The sequence below is a fragment of the Papio anubis genome, chromosome 16, assembly GCF_008728515.1.
Source record: "Papio anubis isolate 15944 chromosome 16, Panubis1.0, whole genome shotgun sequence".
NCBI classification, from domain to species: Eukaryota; Metazoa; Chordata; class Mammalia; order Primates; family Cercopithecidae; genus Papio; species Papio anubis.
The window spans coordinates 6,065,327-6,074,449 of NC_044991.1; the positions used below are offsets into that span (position 1 = coordinate 6,065,327).

Below are 9,123 nucleotides of genomic sequence, written 5' to 3' on the forward strand. Positions count from 1 at the left end.
TGTTTCCCTCCTTTGTTGAGGTGTGCTCTCACCATTGTTCCATCTGTGAGGAGCTCCTTTTCTGCAGAAAGTAAAATTGCCTTGCTGAGAAAATTGTCTGAGCTCTAGTTCTTCTTTTTGGCACAGAGGAACAAGCATTTCTAAGGAAATAAGCATTTTGCTTATAACACCCAGGAGGCAGAGGTTGCAGTGAGCTGAGATGGCACCACTGCACTCCAGCCTGAGCAACAGAGCGAGACTCTGTCTCAAAAAAAAAAAAAAAAGAATAGGAAGGGTGCCCTTTATACATTTTGCCCAGTTTCCCTCGAAGGCAATATTTTGCAAAACCATAGTACAATAGTACAACCAGGAAACGGACACTGGGGCAATCCACCAATCCTATTCGGATTTCTACAGTTTGCTTGTACGTGTGTGTGTGTGTGTGTGTGTGTGTGTGTGTGTGAATTCTGTACAGCTTTATCATTTGTGCAAGTTCCTGTCTCCACCACCCCTGTCGTGGTGTGGAAGAGCTCCATCACCGCGAGAATCCTTGGAGTTGGAGTTACCTTTTTATGGCCACGCCCACCCCCTTTCACATCCCTAATCCCTGGCACCATGAATCTGTCCTCCAATTCTAAAGTTTTGTCATTACAAAAATGTATACACGGAATCATGCTGCATCGTACTTTTTGGGATTGCTTTTTTTTTTCACTCAGCCTAATTCCCTGGATTCCTCCAGTTCACTAAGTGGATCAACAGTTCCTTTTTACTGCAGAGTGGGGTCCCATGGCCTGGATGTTCCTGTTTCTTTCTTTCTTTCTTTTTTTGACACCGAGTTTCCCTCTTGTTGCCCAGGCTGGATTGCAATGGCATGATCTCAGCTCACTGCAACCTCTGCCTCTGGGGTTCAAGTGATTCTCCTGTCTCAGCCTCCCAAGTAGCTGAGATTACAGGCATGAGCCACCATGTCTGGCTAATTTTGTGTTTTTAGTAGAGACAGGGTTTCTCCATGTTGGCCAGGCTGGTCTCAAACTCCCAACCTCAGGTGATCTGCCCACCTTGGCCTCCCAAAGTGCTGGGACTACAGGCGTGAGCCACTGTGCCTGGCCTGGATGTTCCTGTTTCTTTAACCATTGGTGGATGAAGGACACCAGGGCTGGATCCAGTTTTGGCTATGACAAGTCAAGCTGCTATGAACATTTGTGTACAGGTTTTTGTGTGGACATTTTATTTCTTTAAGACAAGTGCCCAGGAATGCAATTGCTAAGTCACATGGTAATTATACATTTAGATTTTTTTTTTTTCTGAGATGGAGTTTCCCTCTTGTTGCCCAGCTGGAGTGCAGTGGCATAATCTCAGCTCACTGCAACCTCCGCCTCTGGGGTTCAAATGATTCTCCTGCCTCAGCCTCCTGAGTAGCTGGGATTACAGGCACACACCACCATGCCTGGCTAATATTTTTGTAATTTTAGTAGAGACAGGGTTTTATCATATTGACCAGGCTGGTCTCGAACCCCTGACCTCAGGTGATCCACCTGCCTCGGCCTCCCAAAGTGCTGGAATTATAGGTGTGAGCCACTGCGCTCAGCTTATGTTTAGATTTTTAAAGAAATTGCCAAGCTGTTTATCCAGCGTGTCTGTCCCAAGACATCCATAGCAGCAGCGTATCATGATCCGGATTCTTCACATCCTTGTGAGTATCTGGTGTCATTATTTTTCATTTTAGCCATTCTGTTAGGTGTGTGGGAGAGGTGTGATCTTGAGTTAGTTACTTCACTTCTCTGGGCTCTGTGTCCTCATCTTGGGCTGTCTGATACGGCTGTTGGAAAGGCTGGTGAAGTAAACACGTGTAAAGAACTTGGAACCATGCCTGCTCTGTTAAGAGGGCTCCTAACACCTTAATAATTATGATCACATTGAACTATATGAAATTGCCAATGTGGGATCACTTTTGGCCCATAAAAACCCTGAGACTTGATACAGCTCCTCCTCATATTGTTATTAAGGATCAAATGCCTGCATGATTCAGAGGGCAGGGGCAGACGTGTCCCTCCTGCCTCAGCACCAGCTGGGTGGGCTCCTTGGTCCCCACCTGCAGGAAGGGCTTTGGTGCCCGGTGAGCCACTGGGCTTCCCCAGCAAGCCAGAGCTTGTCATATGAGGTCAGGGGAGAGGAGGAGCTAGAAGATTCATCTGATCACTGAGTAGGCAGGGGGTGGGGGAGAAGAGTGGTTGGGCACTCTGCCAGTGGGTGGTTGGGTGATGGGTATGGTGGGCAGGGCCTGGGCCAGCTCACACTGTGCCAGTGGGTGGCTGGGAGTGATGAAGCGTGGGCAGGAGCCTGGAGCCCAGCTCACACTGTGCCCATGGATGGCTGGGTGATGGGTGTGGTGGGCAGGGCCTGGGCCAGCTCACACTGTGCCCATGGATGGCTGGGTGATGGGCGTGGTGGGCAGGGCCTGGGCCAGCTCACACTGTGCCAGTGGGTGGCTGGGTGATGGGCGTGGTGGGCAGGGCCTGGGCCAGCTCACACACTGTTACCAGTGGGCAGGTGGCGTGGTGGGCGGGGAGCCTGGACAGCTCACACTTTGCCAGTGGGTGGTTGAGTGGCCGAGGCGTGGTGGGCAGGAGGGCCTGGAGCCCAGCTCTCTTGAGTCCTCGGTTTTCCCACCTCTGCTCCGGGGTGGGGCGGGGCTGGCACCAGACCCTTCCTCTTTGAGCTCCACTGTTCCTATGCCCCCTGAGGGGTCGCCACGGGGTGATAGGGGTCAGGATGTGGTGGTACTCTGGACAGCTCCTAGGTGCTGGGCAGATGTGCAAGGGTTTCGTTATTATTGACAAGCATTTGGAGAGCAGAGCCCAGCCTCCTGCAAGTGGGGATCTACCCAGAGGGATGGCCTAAGACCCCCTCGGGGGAGGGTGCTGCCTGTCGAGCTACTGAGATGCTGGAAACCTTGGACTGGCCTGTGCATGGGGGTGATCTGCAGGGCCTGGCTGCCCTCTGCCCAGCCCTCAAGAAGGGATGGGACCATGCCCAGGCATCTCTGTGTCCCCAGGGCCCCAAGGAAGGGGCTCTGTGAGGTTGGCCAAGCAGCCAAGTCATAAGAAGCTTCATTTATGGGGGATGGTGCTGCTTCCAGAACACTCTCTCCTCCATCTACTTAAGGGCAAACGACCTTATAAGGGAGTCCTGGCACCTTCCCAATTTTTCAGGCTCAAGAGAGGCCCCCTCGATGAGGTGAGCAGAGTCCTTGCCCGGAGCCCCCCACTCCACACCTCCCCAGGACTCAGGCCCAGGAGAGGCCACACCCTTGTTTTTCTCCCGCTTCCCCAGCACGGCCTCAAGAATGCGGCCCCGTTGGGGAAACAGTTCTGGAGAGGAGACAGGCAGGTGAGTGTCTCACCGGCATCTTCCCCTGCCCAAGGACCCCTGTCCCCTGCCCATCCTGCCCTCTCCAGGCAGAAGCCTCCAGGACTGAGAGCCAGGTCACCGGTCTAGCACTTGGGGGGTCCAGAGGCCCCATTGTACCCTCCTCTGCTGTCTTGTGGGGAACTAGGGTGGGAGCTACCCTTGGAAGCAGTCCAGGAGAGGGGACGCTCCCTCTGATTGTTATGCAAATTCCTGGGCTTCGCTGATTACCATACATGCATATTAATCCTGCCTGGGCTGGGATGGGACAGGCTGTCTGGGCCTCATGGCAGGCTGCTTCAGGGCTGGTTTGGGAGCAGTTGAAAAGCAAATGAAAGAAGGCTGCCGCTCTCTGGCCCTGCTTCAGTGAAAGGTAAACGAGGGTTTTGTCTCCAGGGGTTCTGCTGGGTTCAAGGTGCCAGATGTCTGAGGAGCCCCAGGAGGGTGGAGCACTGGCAGGCACACCTGGTGGGCTTGGAGGCGGGGTGTAAGGGGATCCGGCCCCAGGGCATCCTTAGCATGGTGACTGACAGTACCCGGGAACTGGGGGATGGACGCGAGGGTCGGGGCAGGAGGAGACCACTGCCGAATTGGAGCCTGGACAGAACGGGCTGGCCTGGAGGGCACCGGCGCTGCTCTGCTGTCCAAGTTCCACTCCTGGATTCTGATGTCAGCAACGCTCTGGAAGGCAAGACAGAGCATCCCCATTCTACAGATGAGAATGCAGAGGCTCAGACAGGGGAAGAGGCTTCCCTGGAGGTCACACAGCGGGAGAGGGCTGGCATCGCAGCCCAGGCCTGCCCCATGGAGGGGTCCCGTCAGGTCTGTTCTGTGTCATGGAGTGGGAGACTGGTCTGACCTGACAGCCAGCAGGTGAGGGCTCAGCTCTGCCTCTCTGAGCTGGGAGAAGTCGTGCTTTCTGTGGTATGTGTGGGTTTCCTCCCTGGGAGATGCACAAATCATCACACTAGCCCACTCGGCCACTGTGAGGGTTAAACCACAGAGCTCTAGGGATCTGCCTCGCTCTAGCTGTTGTTGCTGGTCCTGGGAGCATAAGTCGGGTGGGGAAGGGAAATGGGGCATCACCAGGGGGTCCCCTAACAGTGCCTTAGGATTGGGAGAGGCTGCTGTGGCTGGGACCCAGTCTCGGACATCCGGAGCCTTCAGAGCTTGGGGGCCCCAAAGAAGTCGTTGGAACTTCGTTTGTGGGGGATGTTGCTGTTTCTAGAACACTCTCCCACCTCCCGGATTCAACTGGGTAAGGTTTTAAAGTCATACTCACAGGTGCTGGGGGTGAGGATCTCAGCCTGTTTAGGGGACCGCGTTTATACCCACACCTCCCTTCCCTGCCGCACCTGACCCTGTGCCTCTTTGCTGTCTAGAAGCTTCCTTTCTGCAGCATTTCTGAGGCCCCTTCCCTCTGAACGCCCCTCCTGGGCCTCCTCTGGGCCGTGTGTGTTGGGAGCCTATCCCGGGTACCTCCGCTCTTTCCATGCCTCTCTCTGGGTCCACTCAAATTCTGACGGCTCCTGGTATCTCCACGAGCCCGACTCTCTCATCTGAGCCTCTGCCTGTGCCCTCCTGCAACCCCCATCCATCCCCAGCCTTGGCATCCCCCAAGGAGTCCCCAGCTCCCTCAGTGCACCCCAGGCTGAGCCTCCCATCTCCCTGGGGCTGGGCATCATGTCTGACCCTCCTCCTCCCCATCCCCATCCTCCTTCCCCACCGCCAGCCACCCCTCTGCTCCATCCCTGCTCAGGCCTCGCCTCCTCCCTGGGCCCCTGCCTGCACTTGACTATTCTGCGGCCTCCACTCTTCCTGCCTGGCAGTTTGCTGATGTCGATGCTACAGGTGGCCCAGGCCCTGCTACTCCTGGGCGAGGGGGTCTCCGTTTTCCAAATCTTGCTTTTTCACCACTGGAGACCACCCTCTGATCCTCTTAGGTTGCCACGAAAAATCCAATATTTGAAAGTGTTCTATGGACCTCAAATGGCAAGAGACACCTAAAATGTTTGCTGGATGGTGGTAGGAGGGTAGAGCCCTGGTGGGCACACCTGGTGGGCGTGGAGGCGGGGCGTAAGGGGATCTGCCCTCAGGTAGGAGGGAGGGGAAGGGAGGAAAGCCACAAGCTGCCTGTGGCCGGCAGGGGTGAGGGAGCGGGGCAGGGAGGTCGGCCAGGTGGGTGCAGAGGGGCAGCAGGACGTGGGGGCTCCTGATGACTCTGTCCTGTCTCTGCCCTCAGAGGCTCTGCTGCTCATCTTCATGGAGTCCCATCGCCCCAGGCCCTTTGAGTCTCGAGTTTCTGGCTTCAGATGCCCCAGTTTCCAGAAGTCAAGATTTCTAACAAATGGACCCAAACCCCAAGCCAGCACCTGGAAGTGGCAGCAGCACGGCTGTGTGGACCCCGGTGCTGGGAGCCTTCTGGGGGCAGCTGAACACAGGGGCTGCGGTGGGGAGAGCGACGCCTTCATTTTGACATTTCGTCTAAATAACATTCCAAGTATTCTAACGAAAGCCTCTGCACTCCCTTTGAAATACTAGCAATTACAAAGATGAATAATTGCATGATAAATATTAATTTGCACCATCGTAATGAGGCCCAGAAACATCCTGCTGCTAAGTGAGAATTTAGCTCTTTCCATTCCTGGGCGGGGGAGGTGCTGCCCACAGCCCCTGGGGGATGGTACCCTGCTCTGAGAGGCCCAGCGCCACTGTGGCCAGCTCGTTGGGCTGGACAACAGCAAGCCTGAGCACTACCCTGCTCCTGCTACTACCTCGCTTGATGACAAAGGGCACATTGCTTTCTTCCTCTGGGCCTCAGTTTCCCAAATAGACAGTGACTAAATTGGGTGAGATGACCTCTAAGGGCTCTGCCAACTCAGGCAGTCCAAGAGGTGACATCTCGAATTCCAGACTGCCTACGATCCGCTGGTGGGAAATCCACCCCGTCCAGAGCCTCCCCTCCAGGCGCTTTCTCTCTGGGTGCTCCCGCTGTGCCTGGCATCTGGGAGACGAGCGGGTATTTGCTGAATGAACAGCGATATCCCTTTGCCCAGAAACAGCATCTCACAGCTTTTCTTCCTTGATCTTCACGAAATCAAAACTGACAGTTGCCCTCCTTCCAGCTGAGAAAGTGTGGTCATCACACCCACCCTCAGGAAGGAGGAAAAAGTGGCAGCTTGCAGCAGAGATGGAACGTCTCATCCCCAAACCACAGTGACAGCACACAGGGCTGCCCGTCTGGTGCCAGTCTCCCAAGTAAAGGACACCTGGAGCCTTTGCAGAGGCCGCTGCTTCCCCTGACGGCCCTGCCTTTTGGTGCTGAGCGTCTGCAGACCTTTGGCAACCTTTGCAAATACGATCCTCGCAGAGGAGAGCCGCACCTCTTCCATCTCAAGCAGTGAACCCAGGACACCTGGTGATCTCGGGGCTTGTTTTTTTCCTTTAAACACCTGCTGTGAGTTTCATTGGTCAAGCCGTCCTTCCCGCATCTGGGCTCCCTTGAGTCTGCAAACCTTCTTTGGATGTAAACGGTTTCTCTGGGCATTGTCCACTGCTGGATGTGATCCTCTGGCAAGGATCAGATTTCCTGTGTCGGCCACCCAGCGGGGAGCCTGTGGGGCCACCGAAGTCACTTCCCCCAGAAATACAGCAGCCAGGCTCCAGTCAGAGGCAAACATGTCAGAAACCACACACACACACACACACACACACACACACACACTACATGCCTGTGGGGCTGAGGCTCCAGCCCATGGGGCTGTGTATGTGGCCTCAGAAGTGCATCTTGTGGGCTCTCTGTGCCCTCATGCCCTTCTTCCCCAGGGTGGCCTCATGCAGCAAGAGAGGCTGTGTATGTGTGTATGTGTGTGTGGTATCTGTGTGGTATATGTGTGTGTGTGGTGTGTTGTGTGTGATGTGTGATGTGTATGTGATGTGTGGTGTGTGTGTATCTGTGGTATGTGGTGTGTGTGTGTTTGATGTGTGTGTGATGTGTGGTGTGTGTATGATGTGTGGTGTGTATGTGATGTGTGGTGTGTGTGTGGGGTGTGTGTGTGTGTTATCTGTGGTATGTGGTGTGTGTGTTTGATGTGCATGATGTATGCGTGGTGTGTGGTGTGTGTGTGGTGTATGATGTATGTGGTATGGTGTGTGTGACGTGATGTGTGACACGTGTGTGGTGTGTGGCATGAGATGTGTGTATGGTATATGTGTGCTACATGGTATGTGTGTGTGGACTGTGTGAGTGGTGCATGTGCGTGTAATGTGTGGTGTATGGTGTGTGGTGTATGTGTGTGATATGTGGTGTGTGGCCTGTGGTGTGTGGTGTATGTGTGTATGGTGTGTGTGCTGTGTGCCACGTGATGTGTGTGGTGGATGGCGTGTGTGGTGTATGTGTGTGACGTGTGTGGTATGTGATGTGTGTGGTGTGTGTATGATGTGTGTGGTGCATGTGTGTGATATGTGGCATGTACCGTGTGTGTGTGTATGTGTGTGGTTTCTGACACGTGCCGCTGATTGGAGCCCGGCTGCTGTATTTCTGGGGGAAGCGGCTTCGGCGGTCCCCCGGGCTCCCTGCTGGGTGGCAGACACAGGGAATCTGGGCCTCTCTGTTCGTTTTTTGCCTGTGTGGGTCTGTTTGCCTTGAGGGTCCTGCTGTCGTCAGCATTGGCAGCACCCACTGCTTGATCGTGGGTTCCAAGATTCTGGTTTGGTCGGCTCCTGCCTTGGGAAGGCCCCTGGGTCTCATCCTCACCGTGTGTGCATATTGTGTGTCTTTTCCATCGCAGGCAGGGTCCTCTCTGTTGATCTTTTTGCAATTCCAATGAGTGAAAATCACTCCCGATATGCATCTTGCGCGGCCAGAGCAGAGAGCAGACCCTGGACGTCTCCGGGGCTCGCGTAGCTCCGCGTTTCCGGAGCTGCTGCAGCCGCCCAGTGGGTTTTTGTGTCCTGTGCTAACTTGTGACTCATGGTTAAAGTTGTGAAACTGAGTCTGTGAGTTATCCTTATGTGCGAATGACAAAAAACCATTTTTTACCTCCTTGTAAAAGGAGGATCCTTAGCCTTCTATGCTGGCCTGTTTGTAACGGAACTGTTCTGCGTCTGTGGCCTACTCGGGAGGTCCCTTGATTGAGACTGTTGGAGAGCCAATGGTCATAAGAATTGAACATTCGTATGCACGTTAGAGATTTCTGGAACAATGAGGAGTTGTGTGCCATGGGCTGAATCGTGTCCCCAGACCCCACCAACTCTATGCTGAAGTCATCATCCTCAGGCCCTCAGAGCGTGACTGCATTTGGAGACAAGGTCTTTAAAGAGGCGATTAAAGTTAAATGGGGTCACTGGGGCAGGCCCTCATCCAACAGGACTGGTGTCCCTATTAGAAGAGATGATGGGGACACCAGACCTACTGGATTAGGACACAGACATATTAGTGTGGGACAACCATGTGAGGACATAGGGAGAAGGTGGCATCTACAAGCCGAGGAGAGAGGCCACAGGGGAAACCAGCACTGCTGACACCTTGATCTCGGTGTAAGGAAATAAATCTCTGTTGCTTAAGTCCCAGCCTGTGGTACTTTGTTATGGCAGCGTGAGCAAACTCTTTTTATTTATTTATTTATTTATTTATTTTAAAGATAGAGTCTCACTCTGTTGCCCAATGTGGAATGCAATGGCAAGATCTCGGCTCACTGCAACCTCCGTCTCCTGGGTTCACGCTATTCTCCTGCC

The 9,123-nt window shown here is 54.2% G+C and overlaps 1 long non-coding RNA gene across 1 annotated transcript; it reads left to right on the forward strand.

Moving 5' to 3' along the window:
- Window positions 1-2,659: 2,659 nt before the first annotated feature.
- On the forward strand, window positions 2,660-7,313 carry LOC103881054. Its single transcript, XR_002519680.2, has 3 exons — window positions 2,660-4,645; window positions 5,331-5,420; window positions 5,630-7,313. It is a non-coding gene; the product is annotated as an uncharacterized LOC103881054 (long non-coding RNA).
- Window positions 7,314-9,123: the final 1,810 nt, after the last annotated feature.